Source organism: Dunckerocampus dactyliophorus, chromosome 4 (assembly GCF_027744805.1).
Source record: "Dunckerocampus dactyliophorus isolate RoL2022-P2 chromosome 4, RoL_Ddac_1.1, whole genome shotgun sequence".
Lineage (NCBI taxonomy): Eukaryota > Metazoa > Chordata > Actinopteri > Syngnathiformes > Syngnathidae > Dunckerocampus > Dunckerocampus dactyliophorus.
This window is the reverse complement of record NC_072822.1, coordinates 3,597,251-3,619,553: the sequence shown is the minus strand read 5'-3', so window position 1 is coordinate 3,619,553 and position 22,303 is coordinate 3,597,251.

Here is a 22,303-nt window from a genome sequence, read left to right as displayed (position 1 = left end):
TTGATGAATCTCATTGATCACCGTTGTGTTAAAATTAGCATCACAACTCCTAGTCGGTTTGATAACTAACTTGCTTTGTGAGCACGACGCTACCTCGCTGATAATGACGTTAACTAGTCAGTAGATAAGCTCCTGCTTGCTTTGTGCGGGTGTAATGCTACACCCACATTGTATTCACCGAACAATATGTTCATTACGACATTGTGTTCTAGTCAATCAAAAGCAAACACTACGCCAAAAGTCACCTTGCGGCAACCTTACAATAAATCAAACATGAAGCTCTTTAAAGAGGGAAGTGAATTATTTACACTCTGAGAGCAAATTTCCTTGGATAAGATAGAAGAAGACAGGAAAACGGACACACACGATTCGGCTGAAAATGGCTGGCCTGGCAGTGAGGAGGTTTTGTCACTTGATGCTGAACTACACTACACTCCATCACCACCACCAGCAAGTGTTGCTGATATGCAACACTCTTCTTCTACTTCCCAGCCTTTCGTCCGCATGCTGAGAGTTTGAACAACATGAGCAACAAGGCGTTGCCTAGCAACAATGATGGAGGGTGGTAGGACTACATTCCTATGCTTGCCAGGCTGTGGAAAAGCAGCGTCACACCAGGGCTGCACCTGTTGGCAGCGGTACCGTCACAGGTTTTTGGACATTAACACATGACAGTTTCTAGTTCTTGTATTTCTGCTTATACATATACAGAAACTTATACTACTTATACTAATACAGAAACAGAAAATAAGCATAGAATAGTCAAGAGTCCCGTAGAATGAAAACTACATATAAAAAATATTATGTAGGCAAACTGTACCGATTTTGACCTCGCTAGGGTTGCAGGTATGCTGGAGCCTATCCCAGCTGTCTTTGGATGAGAGGCAGAGTACACCCTGGACTGGTCGCCAGCCAGTCGCAGGGCGCATACAGACAACCATTCACACTCACATTCACTAATATGGGCAATTTAGAGTCTCCAGCTAACCTAGCATGCATCATTTTGGAATGTGGTACCCGGAGAGAAACGGGGAGAACATTTCAACTCTACACGGAGATACGGACCCACGATCTCCTGACTGTCAGGCAAAGGCAAGGCAAGTTTATTTATAGACCACAATTCATACACAAGGTAGTTCAAAGTGTTTTACAGAAAAGAAGGGTGAAATCACTAAAAGTACATAAAGTTACATAAATCATTGCATAAAACAGAAAAAAAGAGTGCAGATAAAATACTTTCAGTTGAACAGAAGTGTTTTCTGCTTGGACTTGAACATTGCCAAAGTTGAGGATTGTCACACATCTTCTGGGAGACTGGTCCAGATTTTGGCAGCATAAAACCCAAACGCTGCCTCACTGTGTTTAGTACTGATACTTATACTTTTGATACGTCAGTCATTTGAGGTAATGTTTGTCTGAAATGTTTTTCTGCTGAAACAATGACAGATTGCGAACGAAGCCATTTTCATTCTTAGTTCATTCGTAGTACTCAATAATTACCTCTGCCAGGGAGGTTATGATTTAGCCGGCGTTTATCTGTTTGGTTGTTTGTGTTCAAAATAACTTGAAAAGTTCTGAATGGATTTGGATGAACTTTTCAGGAATTGTCGGGAATGGGATGTGGAAGAACCGATTCAGTTTTGGGGGTGATCCGGATCACCGTCTGGATCCTGGAATTCTTTAGCATTGCCCCTGATAGGACCATTTTCGGCATTTGTGCATATAACTTCACAAAAAAATGGTCAGAGCACTTGGAAAAAATACAGGACCAGTTTCCAACAGGTTCTACAAAATATCAAAGACTGATCCAGATAATGGAATCATTACGGACACTGTGATCCAAAATATGACAAAATAAGGGACCTTTGGAATTTTCATCATAGGAAGACCACAAATGAAGCTATAAACATGCAACAAACAGCATTACATGTAACCACGACTCTGTGGGCTGCGGAGCTAGATCCAGAAGAAAACCACCATTACGGAAAATGATATTTTTGTGAATAACTACTGAACTAATATTGATTCCATTATGAATCCCTTTGCTAATGCTATGTTTTCATGGTCAATGAATCTAAATATGTAAATAAAATAAATGTAGGACTAATATTTATGGTGTAAATCACAACATGGGGAACTATGGCGCTTGGCGGAGGTCTGCGCTCTCCGAGTGCTTTCTAGTTAATCATTTTAATGGTTTTGTTATTTGAGTTTTTTATTGTTTAAAATACCATTTTTAAATATCCGCTACCTCAATATACTTCAGGGTTTAAAATAAATTACTGAAATTCATAATAAATGATTAATTTAATAAATTAATCATTTATTTTAATTCATTATTTAATGAATCATTCATTTAAATTAATTACTTAACACATTATTTCAATATTTAATTATTGAATACATTTTCTTATATTCTTAATGCTATCATATGAAACACTATGTCTTCAAATTTACCAGACACATTAGGTAAATTGGTATCAGAACTGTATTGCCGATACCAGCTTGAATTTTACTCAGTATTGGATCAGAAACCAAATCAGTGGTATCGCACATCACTAATGCTAACCACTAGGCCATCGTGCGCGCGTCATACATGTAATACAGATACAGTATCTGTATTACAAGGTTTTGCATGATGGCGGCCATGTTTTGCAACCAATCAATGAACGCCCTAAACACCCTAAAACACCCTAAAGTTACACAGGGTGTTTTGTAGAGCGCATTCAGCTGTGGGAGGAATGACCCTTTGAGGTTTAATTGCAGCGCCACCGTGTGGTGTGTTTGTCTGAAAAATAACAGCACAGACAAAACAGCAGGGGCGCATGTTTTGGCAAACTTTCGCCTGTTTGTGTGCAGCAACTCAAGAGCAGGAGAGTTCCAGAGGTTACATAAAGAAAATCCTTAAATCGATCTCTTGGCACGTTCATTGAAGTCGTCCAGCAGCATGTCATACTTGCACAGCAGCGCTGGCATCAGCGCCTTCAGCACGTATAGATGATGGTGTAGATTAGAATAATGCATGACGCCCGAGGCGGTATACAGCGTGTGATGTACAGCGCCTACGACTCAGTGTGAGTCGGTGTCTGCACAAATCCATCAGGACAGAAGCCGTGTTTGACTGCAGATGCGATTCATTAGCCGGCAAATTACTTAGCACAACTTCAAGTGATGTAATGGCATAAAACCTCCTCGCGTCCGCATCATGATAATGACGGTTTTGTAGTCACAAAATGGCCTAAATAAACTATCAGGAGGAAATTATGCACATTAAGCAAGTTGCAATATTCCATAAAACGGCACACAAAGTGCTTAAGACACGCCAGATGTATAGCGCAAGACGAAGATGGCCGTTTCTATGGCAACCACCAAAAAAAAAACACCCGCCACACTTCTCTGAGGACCTCTGACATCCCCCCCATGAAAATATATATGATAATGAGCCTAACGCGCACATATCACGTCTTTCATCAAGTTTATGGCTGCAAAATGTACTCATTTACAAACTACAGTGTCAGCGCTAACAAAACAAAAAGCGGGCATAAAATGGTGTTTAGCGTTTAAAAGTGATTTGCTGTACCAACATTATGGAATATGCAACCAAATCAAGAACACCGAACATTAAAAAAACAATTAAAAAAGAGTCAAGCACTGTATACAATTCTTTTGTGGGGGAAACGTCAGAGACCGGAGACAGGAGGTGGCAGGCAGTCGGTGATTTTGCGAGTCTCAAATAAGTCTCAAGTTCAAGTAAAGACGTGCAAGTCCAAGTCAAGACAACACAAGTCGAGTCAAGTCCCAAGTCATAGGCTTCAAATTTTTGTGTCAGTCGTAAGCACTGTAGATAAAATGCTGTTTTAACAACGTAACAATCTACCAGGATTCAGTTTGACAAAATACAATGAATTGAATTGTTTTCAATGAATTGTTTTATTTTTTTAAATAAAATAAGACCAGTGTGACAAGTGTTAGTCACGGAAAAAGAGTGCTGACATAACATCCAGGATTTAGTCGGTGCTAGGTTTGGGCATCGAGTCACAAGCATGGATGACAACCGGAACTAACACTCCAATTCTCCCGGGATGCTTCAAATGTTTCGATGCCGACTTCGCCGACCTGAAGCAACATCATCGAAGAAGAAGCAGCTAAAAAGCTTGGCTTAACTTCATAAATAAGAGCGGTCGGCTCAGCGCAACATTTGCAACACATTGGGCCTCATTCACGAACATCTTCTTAAAAGTCTTCTTAAGAAGTGTACTTAAGAAGGCGCGGGTTGGAAACTGCGCCACATTCACGACACGTTCTTAAGTAGGGATAATCGTTCTTAGGTTGATGAATGCCAACTGCGATGCCCGTGCATGTGAGGCCTAATTTGCATAGGTCACCGCCTATTATTTCCTATATAAGGTAAAAAATGTGCCGTGCGCAACAGGCAGCTGGAGGCGGAGATGGCAACACGCAAGGGCAAGACTGAGGAGCAGCTGGACAACAAACGAAAGAACAACTTCAATTCTACTGAAATAGAGGTGCTTTTACAAGGAGTGAGCGAACACAAGACCACCTTATTTTCACGTGCATCCACCGGTCATCAGGCCATCCAAAAAGAGTCGGCATGGAGCACCATTGCAGGAAACATAAATGCCGTTTCCACGGAGAAACGCGCCACCGCAGAGGTTAAAAAGAAGTGTTTTGACTTAAAATAGACTCAAAAAAAAAGATTAGACTGCACCGGAGGGATCTGGAGGAAACGGGAGGCGGGCCATCAATCAGAAACCAAACCATTTCGGAAACTCTAGAAAATATTTACACACTCATGATGGAAAAATAAAGTAAAAATACATAGTTTGTGTGTGACAATGTATTTTTTCTGTGGTTACATTTGATTAGACGCTGCCTAATTAATACAGCAGCCCCGTGCTCTGGCTCAAGACGTGGCTGGGGGCGGGTGTCGTTATCTGGGGGTGCTACGTGCGCAATAGACACACAACGTTTCATTGCGATGTTATTCTGATGATCCTGAACACCTGCAAGAACAGAGAGGGAAGCCTGAAGCCTGAAGCGGGACATCAAATATTGGTGGCTTTCAGCAAATAAATCTAATGGTCCCTTTACATTCTCTCTCTGCGCAGCGCACGTCCAGCCAGCTACTTTTTTTATGAATTGGGATTTGAATATATATTTATCCATGGAGTATATTTTTGTTGTTTTGATGATAAATCATTGTTGGGATATTTTATTTGCACTACATTTTTTGAGATCAGGTTGCAAAATCCATCATGAGGGCGATTGCGCATTGAAAGTGCGAGCTTTGCTTGTGCGTAAGAGTCCTCCTGAGCGTTCGTACAATTTGTTCTTGGATCTAAGAACTGTGAGTTAAGAACACGTTTCGTGAATGCCAAAAATCTTCGTAAGAAGGCTTTAAGAACACATTTGTGCGTGAGAACGTTTCGTGAATGAGGCCCAATGATATCATGCAAAAGGGGGGTGCACGAGCAACATGATTCATGTTCACACATTCACGGTGTAGAAATAACACAGTGCCTCGTCTTTGATCCGCTACGTTCCTCAAAGCAGTCAGAATCAGGGACGTCAAACAATAAACGATGTGTCCCATGCCAGTGTAACGCAGGGTTTCAGGATGCTATCTGATGCAGACGTTGGCTGTAAATAAAGGATGGGAGCTACGGCTATGGCTAGGCACAGTAAGTCTCTGTTAGCAACAGTCAAGGGACCTTTTCAACTCACACAACACACTTCCAGCCATCAAAATAAGAGCGATTTGGGCTATATCCTATTTAATTGTGTTCACAAAATAAGGGTGTCATAAAAAAAAAGCTTTTTTCTTGCTCCTGACCCCGAATATGAGATGACTCCGTCTCGTTCCAACATTTTCTATGGGTAAAACAAAGTCTTTTATTCTGGTAAATGCTGCAATTGACTTTGCCACATGTACAAAAGTGAAGAAAACCGAGCCGTGGCCACGCCCCCCTGCACCCATCAGCATGTACCTGATAATGCAACACTGCATTCATGACTTTTTGTAATATTTCCAGTCCATGTGTTTATTTAAGGTGGCGGTTATCGTTAATAACTGGTACCAAGAGCCCGTGTGTTCATTTTGAGTCCCTTTACGATGGGAAGTGGTGGTTATCTTGAATAAGTAGCGAAGGGGGAAGGGTTCACCTTGATCACTAGCATATAAAATGAGCTTGCATCCGTATTCTTATTTCCATTTGCACCAAAATGGAATGAGTTCTTGCTACTCTAGCTACGTGGGCTATCATCCAGGAGTTTTGAAAGAAATCATTCATCCTTCGTTTATCACGATGAACTGGTTCCAGACCTGACGGTGATCAGTGAATTTCTACCAAGTAGGATTCCTTCTTTATAAATGAAATAATTTCGTAGTTGGAGCATAGAACACCTGTCGACAACCTTCTAATTACATTTTTTAAAACATTTTTTAGAGTCCTCTCATGAAATAACACCTCTATAATCACCTTTACACTCTCACTCTATATAGTAGACATAAGACAAAATAAGACATAAGACAAAATAAGACCATACAGACTTACACGTTAGCATTGTGAGTACTGCTGTGGATTTTGTCTCATCAATGTGACATTTTTGACACCTGGTGGCCAGCGTAGGATACTGTACAGTGTTCCCTCGCTACATCGCGGTTCACCTTTCGCGGATTCGCTGTTTCGCGGGCTTTTTAAAGTGCGATTTTGCATATTGTTTTTAACAGCGTATGAACACGCATTGTGTTCTGCGTCCTTGTGGTGTGTTAGAGTGATGTATCGGTGCTCTGTTGCATGTGTCTGTTATTGTACTTACTACTGCTGCCAGTAGAGGGTGTTGTATACTCCTGTGAGAGTCGAAGACGTGTGCGGCTGGAGGAAAGATGTCGTCCCGCCACCTCGTCAGCCCGTTAAATATAGAGCAACAACGGTCATAATTAGCTAAGGGAGAACCCGCCCATTGTGTTCTGTGTTCTGATTGGCTGTAGACCACTGTCAATCAATCACCTTTGTGCACCGCTGCCGTGTTTCCTGTTTGCTAGGAATCCGCTAGGGCGCCATTATTGAATGCTGCTATTGAATCTTCGGTTCATGGAGGACTACGGGGAGGAGTAAAATACTGCAAAAAGGAGCAATATGTTTTCACAAGGATACAAAAACGCTCCAGCCGAACGGCGCCGGGACGAGGCACGTCAGAGGAGTGATTGAGGTGAGTCACTTAATAATTTCTTGTGTCCAAGAGATTGATCATTAAAATTCAAACAAAATTTGAACTTTGAGAGTGTTTAAACAAGAGAGAAATTTGAGAAAATGTTGATGACTGTCTGAGAAAAGTGTATAAAGTGTGTGTGGTGAGGGTTTTACAGCCTTAAAACATTTGTGATCATTGCAAACAAAGTTGGCTACTTCACGAATTCCACTGATTGAAAGCTATTTTGGGAAGCTATCCCGCGGTCTATGGTTTGTTTCATCTGATACGCTTACGACGCCACTTATATAGATAATACTTATGTACTTGTACCATATAATTACACACAGGCACACGCACTGTTCTTGCAGACAAGCACTAAACCTGTGAAAATACTGCAACTTGTTTGATGATTACGATGATGCTACGTACTGTACAGCAGGTACAAGCACCCGGGCCTTTGTCTCTGAATGGGTGAGTACAGTAAGCCTTCTGAGCACCTTGTATTTGTATTTTAGTTCATTTAGCCATTTTAATCCTTGAAAATGCTTCAATTTATGCCCAAAATGCATAACATTTGCTTATACAGTATATGCTTTTGCTAATGCTAGTGGACCATAGCCAACCACAAAAAAAAAAACGTGAAAAACCGTGATCGAGTGACGCCGCAAAATTTGAAGCGGCAAGGTACGACTGTAGTAATTACAACAAAAAAGGTGCCCTTCAAAAGTTTTGTCTTGTCCGTGTTTCTGTTTCAATGCAAAGTCCAGCTATTCAAAAGCACACCCCCGCCCCCACAAAAAGATTGCACCGCTGCTGACACCAAACGGTGTTTGACTCCTTGCTTTGCAACTATAAACGTCAGCGATCCCGCGCTTGTGATTTGTTTTTACATGCCGTTGACATTTAATGGCTCCGCAAAAACACTTGTGTTTGTTCGCCCAGGGAATGTCAAAACATCCGAGCTCTCCACAGGTTTTATTGCCTGCATTAAGTCACTGTGGCCGTTTCTGTTGTTGTTGTATATTTGTCAGAAAAGAAAATAATCACAGTCGCATAGCCTGTATGGGATGTGACGCTGTGATTGAGCTGGGGCGTTCAAGCGCACAAATGGCCTGTCATAACACGCCGCTCACTTCGGCTTCGAACGTCACCTTTTTGCCTCCTTATTCTTCTACATCAGGGGTGTCCAAACTTTCCCAGCAAGGCTCATCCATCCATCCAGTGGTGGAGCTACAGGGGGGCCAGGGGTGGCACCCTGGCCCCCCTGAGGCCTACTACCATTTGGTGGTCCGGGAGGCATCCTGACCAGATGCCCGAGCCCCCTCATGTGGCTCCTCTCAATGCGGAGGAGCAGCGGTTCTACTCGGAGTTCCTCCCGGATGACAGTGCTTCTCACCTTATCTCCAAGAGAGAGGGAGCCCAGCCACCCTACGCAGAAAACTTAATTTCGGCCGCTTGTACCCGTGGTCTTGTCCTTTCGGTCACTACCCAAAGCTCATGAGCATAGGTGAGGGTAGGAACGTAGATCGACCGGTAAATTGAGAGCTTTGCCTTTCGGCTCAGCTCCCTCTTCACCACAACGGACCGATGAAGAGTCCGCATCACTGCAGACGGCGCACCAACAAAATGCGGGCCACATAATGAAAAATGAAAGGATGCATGGGCCACTTTGATATTTTGTAAAGCAACACATGGAGATATGCTAAGAAGTTACATATACTTCAGCTTTGTGACATACGTAAGATGTTATATATATTTTACTAAATATTTATCCACATAATGTTACGAGTTTATTCTCGTAAAATGGCAACTGTTTTTCATACTCCATTAGAACTTTTTTCTCTAAATATTTCGACTTTATTCTTGGAAAATTACGGCTGTTATTTCCATGTCTGCCGGGTCAGCTATTTCAAATTTACTCTTGCAATTTTTTTTCTCCTAAGTATGACGTTCCCGTAATATTTTGACTTTTTCTCAAAACATTACAACTTTTTCCGCAACCTAATTTGGATGACGACAACTTTTGTTTGTTTGTTTCTCGTAAAAAAAACAACATCTTCTTCTTTAATATTTCAACTCTATGCTACAAAAATGGCATTTCTTCTTGTAATGTTATGACTTTATTCCCGTACTAAAACATTATTTCTCCTCATTCTCACGAGATGAAGACTTTTTTCTCATTAGATTGAAACTTTTTTCTCTTAATACTTTAACTATATTCTTGTCAAATTACTGCTGATTTTTTTTTCTATTTATTTCTTTTTTTTTTACTTTTCTTGTTAAATCATATTTTTAGAATGTGCCGCGGGCCGCCAATGGCCCCCGGCTCCCTGTTTGGACACCACTGCTCTGACGTGCATGGAACCTCATGTTCCAAATAAAAAATACCAAGTACGCCATAATCACAGTTTGGTACGCACAGTTTTAAGCTCCCAGTTCGGTTTCTTTCGTGTACAGTCCGGGAACACTTCACGCTTAGCGTGTGCTGTGTGGGTACTGAATGTTCCAAATACATGTACCGTTACGCCCCTCAAGAAATGGATTTGTGAACACGCGCTCAGAAAACTCTGAAGAAAAAACAACAACCCGTGACATGTCTCAGCTCTACGGCCTTCTACTTCCTATGGGATCAATACCACGTCACCTTGAGAGCCACGCGGGAGCTGCTGACCCGCTAAGTCATAAAACGCGTCAAAGTGTGCATGGCTGAGGGGATCTTTGGGACATCTGAGTGGTGTGGATGTGTTCTTTCGCCCCTCTTTCCAAACCGATCGATGGCAAAGTGTGAAAGAAGCATCCAGAACCGACACGCGCAATGGGGTGTGGGTAATTCAGTGCAGCAGGGATGTACTTTTGAAGGTGCAAAATATCCAAACGCACAAAAGCACAGCCTGGGAGAACACACCCTGGAGGACAAGGAACACATGCAGGGCCAGAGAATAGCGATGATTTGGGAAGACGGGGTGAGAGAAGCAGCTTGTCGTCAAGAAGCAAGGTTGCATTCCGGATGTGAAGTTCAGCTAACAGTTTGAAAAGTATAACGCTGCATTGGGACAAGATACATGAGGGTGCCGGCACTTCGAGGGGCTTGACGCACACACTGCAGTGATTTGCCCACCCATTCAAAAATCATTCATAGGATTTCCATCAAATGATGGGGTGCTGACAAGGGAAACGGAAGCTCCAGACAACATTTTTGCATCTGAAACGATCGTGACTTTACTGTATGTATGTGATGAAAACGTGCCTATCAATGCCCAACCAACGGGACGGTGCGTATTCTGTCACTGAGTTCCTTGATTTAACCCCTCCTTGCAAGCTGGTAACAGGTCAGCAAAGCCTGCAAATGAACTTCCACCACATGACATAAATCCTAATCATAGTTGAAAATGTACGGGGGAGATGCTTTGGTGCAAGAGCTGCTCAAAATGCCAGACCGCAAACACAAAAATCCCGCTGATCAATAGATTCCCTGCAACAAATCAACTTCACTGAAGTCGATCTTCAGACCAAAGGGGAGAAAGCTTCAGAAATGTAAAAGACCGCCCGTTTAAAACCAAATTTTAAAACGAACATGCCGTGAAAAGAGCTGCACCTGTGTGGACTTGTTTGTGCTCTGATGTCGACTCGCGTAAACGTTACAAAAAACCCCATCGTATCATTTTGCCATCATTTTTAACGGGTATGACTGTCAATAACAAATGATAAACACGTCACGTCACGAGTTTGGTCCTGTTTCCATCACTTTTTGCACCTCCTGTACGCACTCCTTTGCCAATGTACAAAATTGATCACAAGGCTAAAGAGTGCTCTGTCTCCTGCAGACAGACTCATCCATTATGCAGACGTTCATAATTTTGAGGCGAGAGAGAGAGAGAATAGCGGCAAATGAGACAGATCGCACCAAAGATCTGCCATGAAATTTGCGGTAATTATATGGATTAATGAATCAAGGACAATCCCTAAAATGGAGATTAATTCATGCGACGTGGCCATCATGTTGTGTATTTATCAATGTCAAGCCAGTGTTTTATGAATAGGCCGTAGCTCCCGCTGGGGTCCCTGTAGCTAATAAAAGGGATAATGCATGTAATTTACAAAGTAACAGATAATTTGGAGGAAGAAGTGACGGGACTTAATGGAGAGAGGGGGAGAGGTTGTTAGAAAGTAATCCTTGGTCTTAAGATGGGATTTAATTAGAATCAGTCTTTGCCCAAGACTTAGCGTGTATGATTTATGAGGCTAATATGCTAATGGCGGACTGCGTGTCTTGCATGCAACGCTTGTATTGTTAGCATATGGGAATATCCACACAGGAAGTGAAGCAGAAACTTCGCTGGATGTATTGGTCGCCTATGACCACTGAGCGACTTGTGCAGACCACATATGCACATTCTAGTCCGGATCGAGATCATCAATAGGTCCCCTATTCTACGTTGTAACAGTAATATGTGTCCCTAAAGCCTGCTTAAGAGCACCAAACATGAGAAAAATCTATCATTCCGCTCACTTGTTTGAGAACACGGCCAGTTTTAGGCTTTGCTCCACATTTTAAGGGGTTCATGACAACAAATTACACGCTAATCTTGTTATTTTCGCCGTGAAAAATAACATTGAACGGCATATTTCCCGTGACCTGTGTCTAAATGTTGTCATATTTACCCTTTTTTTATTTTCATCACTTCTCACAGGACTGGAGGAGGAGGAGGAGCAAGTGACGTTTACACCAGAATTTCCCATCCGGAAGCGGTCGTCCACTCCAATGCTTTCCCATGACGGTCCAGCTGTGGCTGTTTGTTACATACACTATGATATTATGTCCGCTCGTTGTGTTGAAGGCTTTTGTTGGAACACTCGAGGAGACGCAGTAAACTCGTTCACATTTGCAAAAGTCAACATTCGCTTCGTCAGATGCGTAGGCAGACTTCGAAGGACAAATGTTTTGATACCACCCCCGCAGATTGGACCGTGGAAAAGCGTGCCAAGGTGGCAATAAGTCAATCCACATTTCTACTGCTGATATTCTCAATAGTGGCCAGCCTTGTGCTGGGCTAATGCAGTGTTGATTCCTAACTGGCTTGGTTATGACTACGGGTACTCGTTACACGTGATACACGCGTCTACAGCCGGTCAGCCCATTTTTTCAGCAGTCACATGTTAGGCATGACTCATCTACGCCATCCGTCAATCTATTTTACGGCAGCAAGCAATATACGTCCCCCCTCCACTCCCAAAAACGCTACTAATATACGGTAAATAGAAATTTGAGAAATAACAACAAAATCCATGGTGCAAGTGGACGATTTATAAGCCCTCTTTTCTTTGTTCCATAAATTATTTTACAGGTTTTTTTCATTTGCTAGGAAGATATGTTGGATGGATGGATGGTATTTTCACTTGCGCTCAATCCTCATCATTGCACTCTACTTATGGTTGTTTACACTGAAATATAACTGCATTTGATGTGTCTTATCCTATTTATTTATGTATGTTACGCGTAACCGGATATGACGTTTACGTCTGCGCTATGTACATCGTGTAAGTTTTACGTAGCTCAGTCTTGGTGGATGCCATAAGACGACAGAAACATCCCCTAGACGGCTAATGTGGTATCTGTTGCTACGTGCCACATTAAATCCAAAGGGTCGTCTTTGATTGCAGCGTCACTGCGAATCTTAATAATAATATGGAGTTTCATGCCAAATTGCTAGCTAAGTATGGGTTGCTGTCACACGTCTTTCTAGCCCATCTTGCAGTGGGTCAGTTTCAGTAAGTAAATCCATTTTTTTTTACTAGATCTAGTCTAAAAAATCTTATCATAATAGTATGGGGTTTCATGCCAGGGCTAGATAAGCAGTGATCGCTGCTCACTGGTACTGTATGTTGCATGTGCATAGAGCTGTCAGTATCACGTACTGACAGTCAAAAAAACATACTTATTTTTTTGTGTGTTATATCATAGTATCACAATATCACAACACAGTATCAGTCAATATTATTGTTGTTATTGTTGTGAATTGGCTTTGCTGTGAGTTCCCGGCACATATCCTGGTAGTGACGTCACAGCCAAGATGGTTGGTTCAGAAACCTTGCTGGGGGTGCGTGTCAAAATCATCACTTCATTTCACTACTATTTAATAGTTGTTTATTTAGCTGAGACAGCAGCATAACAAAAATGTTTGAAGTGAGTGCTTTTATTTTGTTTTGTTTTTTCTGGTGTTACGAGCACATGCAAATAAAGCCGAGAGCTCTGCCAATTATCCATCAGTTAGCTACAGATGTGGGAGTTGTAGGTTTGATTAGCAAATAGGCTAACCTAGCCTGATGCTGCTGTTCTAATGTGAGTGTAATGTTAGCACTGTAGCTCACATAGCTGTGCTAGTGTTGCTAACGTTTGTGTCCTCCTGCCCCACTCCCTTAATGTTACGTTGTTGTATTTTACATGGGGCATTTATTATGTCGATTTTTAATATTTGAAAAATGGCATAATTTAATAATCTTTAATGGTGAAGTAAACATCGGAGAAACTGCAGGAAGTACACGAGCTACGAGCTACGGCGATGCAGATGTTCTGAGCATCGCTTCTGCGTCGTCAGCAGGGATCTCAGGCTTCAGCTGCAAGAAGGATTCCCAAATGCGGGCTCTCTTCAGCCACAGCCATCTTGAGCTGGACCCGGCTGCTGCGGCAATGTCCCTGGTGGCTTTCAGCTCTTTGGGCTCTAGTCCAACCCTCTGGAGGAAGTAGCGCACCCATTTTATTGGCAGCTTACTTCGATGGGGAAGATGGTTGCGTTCCACCCTTTTAAATCCGCTGCTTCGATCTGGTCTTGGTATTTGGCTTTTATCCAGGTGGCGGGACGTGGTTAGCCTCTCTCTTCGCACCTATGATGTCTTCATGCTCCTGGTTGCTGCAAGTTCAACTTGTGTCAAGCGTAAAAATCAGCATGCGGCAAAATGAGGCCGCTGACTGATGCGAGTTATTATGTGCTAATTCCCTGAGGTGCTCTGCAACTCCCACTTTGCCACAATCCTGGATGTCCCGAGGGCTGACACATACAAGTCTTTGGGGAATGGCAGTGACATGCAGAGAGATGGCAAGGCATGCGCCGTGCATTCCAAAGCAACTTCAATCCATGTGGTTTGTTTGTCTCCCAGACTGCAGAGATGGTGCCAACGCAGTTAGCATATTTCCTCACACAGTTGCAGGCATTTATTTACTCAATTGCAAAGAGTCCTGGAGGAGTAAGGCATTTAGCTTGAGGGAGGCCTTTATTTGTAAAATGCAATTAACTCAACAACACAGCGGATGCCAAGCCGCACTGTTGCTCGTAACAAAGTCAAAGTACTATTAGAGACAAATGGTAGGAACCCAGGCAGCCGGACAGAGGAAGTAGGGCTAACATTACCCTGAAGGTGTGTAGCTTGGCGGAACCCATCATCATGGCGTGAGGTCAGATGCCACTGGAACACTAAAGTGCAGAAAAGACGCAGTCGCCACATAATGCAAAAGCTGCGCCCGGCAGTGCATTTCGTACCTAGGACTGATTTAGCCGGCACCATTGCTAATAGTGTGTCGGTGACATGGGCCAGCACTCCTGATTCTGAAGGCCTTGGGCAGATTACATTGACATGGCAACACATAGAAGCTCAAATCTGATTGGACAACAAAAAAGTAACATACACGTACACTACTGGAGACGCGCCACACAATGGAATACATGAATACAATTTCATAGAAGAAATATGAGAATTTAAGTCAGTGAAGCAGGGAAGGCTTTGCTGGCCCTGACTGCACACTGCTGCGTAAAATCATATATAATACAGAGCAGGGAAGTGGAACTATAATCCCACACTTTAATTCTTCTGAGAGACTGCTTGTGTGCTACGGGAGGTGCTGCTGTTTTGGTTAGCATCACAATTAGCAAGCCCTGCGAGCCCAGTTAAGTCATACTAGTTGAGATTATTTGAGAAATCAGAGTGGACGCCGCCTTTCAAGAAGCAGGATTACGCAAAAACAACTTAAATTCCACAAAGGTTTTGTTTTGAGGTTACTAAAGAGGAACGCTTCATTTGTGCACAACCAAACTTTTTCCACCGAGCGCCACAGACTGTAAAGTGAAATGATGCAAGGGAAGAAAACAACCAAACTATTGCTCAGCTTTGTGATGCAGGCCAAAAAGCCTATTCTTAGTATGAACTTCACTCTTTGCTCTCTTTTTCCCCATTTTTGTGTTTTTTTAATTTTCCAAATATTTCGACTTTTTCCTCAAATAATCTTCTCAAGTAAATTTCATTCCCATAATAATATAACTTTTTCCCCAACATAATTTTCTAAAGATTACGACGTAAAAAAAATATTTTTTTCTTCAATATTCAAACTCAATGCTACTAAAGTGACAGAGTTTATTCTTGCAAAATGACTTATTATTCCCATATTTGTACTTTATACTCATAACATTACATTTTCCACAACCTAATTTCCCCCTCCCACAAAAAAATGTCCTCATATTATGTTCTTCTCGCAAAATTATGCCTTTTTCTCTTAATATTTTGACTTTTTCTAACTTTCCTTTTTGTTTTTTTGGGAAGTTTTTTTGTTAAAACAATTTTTAGATTGTGCCACGGGCCCCCGGGCCACTGCTTTAAATCATCTTTAGAGGTGCTGCTGTTTTGGTTTGTGACGACACCTGCAGTTTTTTCCCAGCCATCATTTTCCCCGAAGGGGAAAGGGAGATTTCTATTTGAGGTGTTTCACACTGGCAGTGTCTATTCAAGTGGAAGCCACAGTGAATTCACAAAACTACGAAAAAACACACAAAAATGATGGTAAACTTGGTCTTTGATTTGTTTTTATGGGTGAATTAAAAATCAGTAAAATGCAACTTGTCTGTAACGACAAAAAATCCGTTCCAGTCGAGTTGCTTTGGTGCCAAGTAAACACCCTGTGATCCACATTACTGCCACCTACAGGAACACAGTGTTACGGCATCTCCAGCCTTGGTGGAGGTCTACCGTAGGCTCGCCTGCTGTTTGTTTCCGCCGCGTACCTCTCCATCAGTGCTAATTACTGCAAATGACTTCCTACTGAAGGCTGCCTGATGCTTGAGACGTGCAGTCAATATGCATGTAATGGCACTCAGTCTTTGTCCTGCATTAATCAAGCTAATGTAAGCAGTCACGGAGTGGAGGATCGCAAGAACATGTGTCAATTATCATCAAACAAGGCAAGTCGGCTGTTAACGAGGTGTGCATGCAATCACTGCTCGCGGCACGGAAACGCACCTCGCACAAATTCAGCACCTTCGTCGTCGCAAACCATCCGAGGTATGATGAGCGGAACTTTGAAGCTTTACGGCTCTGCTGCTCGTCTCTGGCCAACGGTATTTTATGGCAGCTGTCCGCGAAGTCTGAGGGCTTGCGCTTACGAGAGAGTCAGATTTAGAAAAGCAGCACTCGTAAAAGTTCCACACAAGCCGCATTAGCAATTTCATTTGGACTTGTCGTCCTTTCATGAAAATGCTCTCGAGAATCATAAATGTTTTATGGGAGGTCACTTTGACCCCCAGGCCTGATGATGATGAGTTTCCGGGCACGAATGACATAAGTTATGCACAAACACAAACTAAGTGCAGTCGGACATGCCTGTCCTTGACTTTCTTAAATATAATAGCTTTCTGCAGGTACTTCTGCACGAAAGTCTTCAAACACAGCGACGCATTGAAGGACCTTTTCTCCTGATGGCGTACATTCCAACAACTAGTTAATGTTTGTGCAGCACGCGTCACCCTGGGGGATGACTTTAGTGGGAGCACATGAAAATATTAGTGCTGCCTTCGTGTGCTCCCGCTAACTTCATTAACTTCGCTAACTTCAATTGCTTTTTCAAGCAGTTGAGCAAGACTTTTGGGTCTCCAAACTGTCAGTTCTTTTGGGGGTTTTGGGACCCCCCCTTCAAAAGGGGGGAATTCTATTTTAGAATGAATAATTATGTGAACTCCATTTGCACGAAAGAAGAGGTCGACTTTACCTGAGGTTGTGTAACAGTTGCTCTTGCGCAACATGTGTTGGTCGATTCCTTCTGTGTGAGGTGTGTTCCTTACTGCTGCCAAAAAGCCATGCTTCACATAGATGAAGGACTGAGTTCTGGCGATGCCTCGTCATCGCTATCGTTTAGAATCCTGTTTGACTGTGGTGGAATAAACAAATGCAGCCCCTCCCCCCCCCCAACTGCAGTCTCCTGCCTTGTCTTTGTTTCTCAATACTCCACGGCAGTTCTGATCTAGATCACCGGGCCTCATCGTGCTGAAAGATCCCCAATTACACACATGTGACTTTTTAATGATGTTCTAACGGGAAAATGTGAGAAAAACTATTTTCTTTCCTCACTTGTTTGCTCCACTTTTCAGAGAAGAGCTACTCAAACTTGCTTTTGAAATTGAGGCTTTTCATGATGTCATGAAGGAAAGACCTCCTTCCGTACGAACCTGACGCCGCCCGTGGCCCACCCTTAGCAAGATGAGCCTGCACCACCACTTTGGCTGTTTAAAAAAAAAAGAGGCTTCGCTACACATCTTAAAATAAAGCCTGGAGCTCTGCCAGACGTCAGCTAGACATGGGAGCTGTACATTTGATCATTTCGTTTTTCTCTAATAAGCAGGCTCGCCTTGCATGATGTTGCTATTAAAATGTGAGGGTGATGTTAGCACTGTAGCTCACAGAAGCTATGCTAGTGTTGCTAATGTTTGTGTCCTCCTGTTCCACTCCTTAATGTGACATTGTTGTATGTGATATATGGCATCGATTACATTGGACTAAGGTAACAGTGTATTGTGTAAAAAGTGGATACAACACGCGATAGCTCTTCTAACAATAGCAGACTAGCACGATAGCAAACTAGTTGCGGTTGCAGGTTTTCAAGACGTCATGAAGGAAAAACCTTCTTCCTCCTGACACCTCATCTGATCCTCCAGCTTTGTAAAAAAAAGAAAAAGGCTTCACTACACATATTAAAATAAGCCTGGAGCTTATTATTATTATGAAATAAAAATTTACAAAGATGATCTAAGAAGAAATACAAAAAAATAAATAAAAACAAAAATGGGAAAAGAACATTCTAATATTCCTTTTTTTTAAATATATATTATTTCTTAGCATATCCACATTGTTGCTTTACCACAAATCAAAGTGGTCCTTGCATCCTTTCATTTTGCACTACAGTATGTGGCCCTTGCTGGAAAAGGTTTGGACACCCCAGGGCTAGATGCTAGCTGGCAGCGTGGCAAACGTGTCCATATATGACTCCTTAGACGTTGAAGTGTACACTCCACTTCAACACAAAGTACAACTTCCTTTCAGGCAAACATTTTGTACGGCCCAGCAAGGCCCAGGGCTGCCACGCAGTAGCTGCACCCTGACTACAGCAACACCCGCAGGGCAAACCCAATGCAAATGCATTCTTGCAAATGAGTCACATATTGTTGCAAATTGTGCACCAAAAAAACAAACGTTACTGTAAAAAGTCATACGTCTTTGAAAAAAAGTGCTCCCTAGACGTCCGCGTTCTCCCTGGCTCGGGATCTGGGTTGTGGGTCTGGCGCTTTCGCCGCAGGCTGGCTCTTTTTCCGTTGTAGAGGCGTCTCTGGGCCTGCTGGTGTGTGGCCCCCGGTGCCCGTCTGCCCTTGTGGGGTGTGGTCTCTCGCCGGTCTCGGGGACCTGCCGGCGCCCTGTTTCTGGATGGGATTGGCTTTCTGGTGGTGGGGGCTCGGCCTGGCTGTGCGGGGGGGACAATTACACGTTCCCACATTCGCGCACATGTATATACATGAAGACTTGCACACATACAGAGATACGTGTACACACGTGCACGTGCACACGTACTTCTCCACATTACTCACTGAGCTAACCAGGGTGTTATTACGGTGTTGGTTTTATTACAGTGATGTCGCCAATACGGTTATAGTCTTTACAATTGTGTGCATTACAGTTATTGTCATTGTGATCACTATCATAGTTCATCATTTCATGCCTAACATGTGTGACTGTTTCAATGCAGTATTGTCATTGTGATCACTATCATAGTTCATCATTTCATGACTACTATTATGTGTGACTGTTTCAATGCAGTATTGTCATTGTTCATCATTTCATGCCTAACATGTGTGACTGTTTCAATGCAGTATTGTCATTGTGATCACTATCATCGTTCATCATTTCATTACTACTATTATGTGTGACTGTTTCAATGCAGTATTGTCCTTGTGATCACTATCATAGTTCATTATTTCATGCCTAACATGTGTGACTGTTTCAATGCAGTATTGTCATTGTTCATCATTTCATGCCTAACATGTGTGACTGTTTCAATGCAGTATTGTCATTGTTCATCATTTCATGCCTAACATGTGTGACTGATTCAATGCAGTATTGTCATTGTGATCACTATCATAGTTCATCATTTCATGACTACTATTATGTGTGACTGTTTCAATGCAGTATTGTCATTGTGATCACTATCATAGTTCATTATTTCATGCCTAACATGTGTGACTGTTTCAATGCAGTATTGTCATTGTGATCACTATCATAGTTCATTATTTCATGCCTAACATGTGTGACTGTTTCAATGCAGTATTGTCATTGTGATCACTATCATTGTTCATCATTTCATGCCTAACATGTGTGACTGTTTCAATGCAGTATTGTCATTGTGATCACTATCACAGTTCATCATTTCATGCCTAACATGTGTGACTGTTTCAATGCAGTATTGTCATTGTGATCACTATCATAGTTCATCATTTCATGACTACTATTATGTGTGACTGTTTCAATGCAGTATTGTCATTGTGTTCACTATCATAGTTCATCATTTCATTACTACTATTATGTGTGACTGTTTCAATGCAGTATTGTCATTGTTCATCATTTCATGCCTAACATGTGTGACTGTTTCAATGCAGTATTGTCATTGTGATCACTATCATAGTTCATCATTTCATTACTACTATTATGTGTGACTGTTTCAATGCAGTATTGTCATTGTGATCACTATCATCGTTCATCATTTCATGCCTAACATGTGTGACTGTTTTAATGCAGTATTGTCATTGTGATCACTATCATCGTTCATTATTTCATGCCTAACATGTGTGACTGTTTCAATGCAGTATTGTCATTGTGATCACTATCATAGTTCATCATTTCATGACTGCTATTATGTGTGACTGTTTCAATGCAGTATTGTCATTGTGATCACTATCATAGTTCATCATTTCATGACTGCTATTATGTGTGACTGTTTCAATGCAGTATTGTCATTGTGATCACTATCATAGTTCATCATTTCATGACTGCTATTATGTGTGACTGTTTCAATGCAGTATTGTCATTGTGATCACTATCATAGTTCATCATTTCATGACTGCTATTATGTGTGACTGTTTCAATGCAGTATTGTCATTGTGATCACTATCATAGTTCATCATTTCATGACTGCTATTATGTGTGACTGTTTCAATGCAGTATTGTCATTGTGATCACTATCATAGTTCATCATTTCATGACTGCTATTATGTGTGACTGTTTCAATGCAGTATTGTCATTGTGATCACTATCATAGTTCATCATTTCATGACTGCTATTATGTGTGACTGTTTCAATGCAGTATTGTCATTGTGATCACTATCATAGTTCATCATTTCATGCCTAACATGTGTGACTGTTTCAATGCAGTATTGTCATTGTTCATCATTTCATGCCTAACATGTGTGACTGTTTCAATGCAGTATTGTCATTGTGATCACTATCATAGTTCATCATTTCATTACTACTATTATGTGTGACTGTTTCAATGCAGTATTGTCATTGTGATCACTATCATAGTTCATTATTTCATGCCTAATATGTGTGACTGTTTCAATGCAGTATTGTCATTGTGATCACTATCATAGTTCATCATTTCATGACTACTATTATGTGTGACTGTTTCAATGCAGTATTGTCATTGTGTTCACTATCATAGTTCATCATTTCATTACTACTATTATGTGTGACTGTTTCAATGCAGTATTGTCATTGTGATCACTATCATCGTTCATCATTTCATGCCTAACATGTGTGACTGTTTCAATGCAGTATTGTCATTGTGATCACTATCATAGTTCATCATTTCATGCCTGCTATTATGTGTGACTGTTTCAATGCAGTATTATCATTGTGATCACTATCATAGTTCATCATTTCATGACTACTATTATGTGTGACTGTTTCAATGCAGTATTGTCATTGTGTTCACTATCATAGTTCATCATTTCATGCCTAACATGTGTGACTGTTTCAATGCAGTATTGTCATTGTGATCACTATCATAGTTCATCATTTCATGACTACTATTATGTGTGACTGTTTCAATGCAGTATTGTCATTGTTCATCATTTCATGCCTAACATGTGTGACTGTTTCAATGCAGTATTGTCATTGTGATCACTATCATCGTTCATCATTTCATTACTACTATTATGTGTGACTGTTTCAATGCAGTATTGTCCTTGTGATCACTATCATAGTTCATTATTTCATGCCTAACATGTGTGACTGTTTCAATGCAGTATTGTCATTGTTCATCATTTCATGCCTAACATGTGTGACTGATTCAATGCAGTATTGTCATTGTGATCACTATCATAGTTCATCATTTCATGACTACTATTATGTGTGACTGTTTCAATGCAGTATTGTCATTGTGATCACTACCATAGTTCATTATTTCATGCCTAACATGTGTGACTGTTTCAATGCAGTATTGTCATTGTGATCACTATCATCGTTCATCATTTCATGCCTAACATGTGTGACTGTTTCAATGCAGTATTGTCATTGTGATCACTATCACAGTTCATCATTTCATGCCTAACATGTGTGACTGTTTCAATGCAGTATTGTCATTGTGATCACTATCATAGTTCATCATTTCATGACTACTATTATGTGTGACTGTTTCAATGCAGTATTGTCATTGTGTTCACTATCATAGTTCATCATTTCATTACTACTATTATGTGTGACTGTTTCAATGCAGTATTGTCATTGT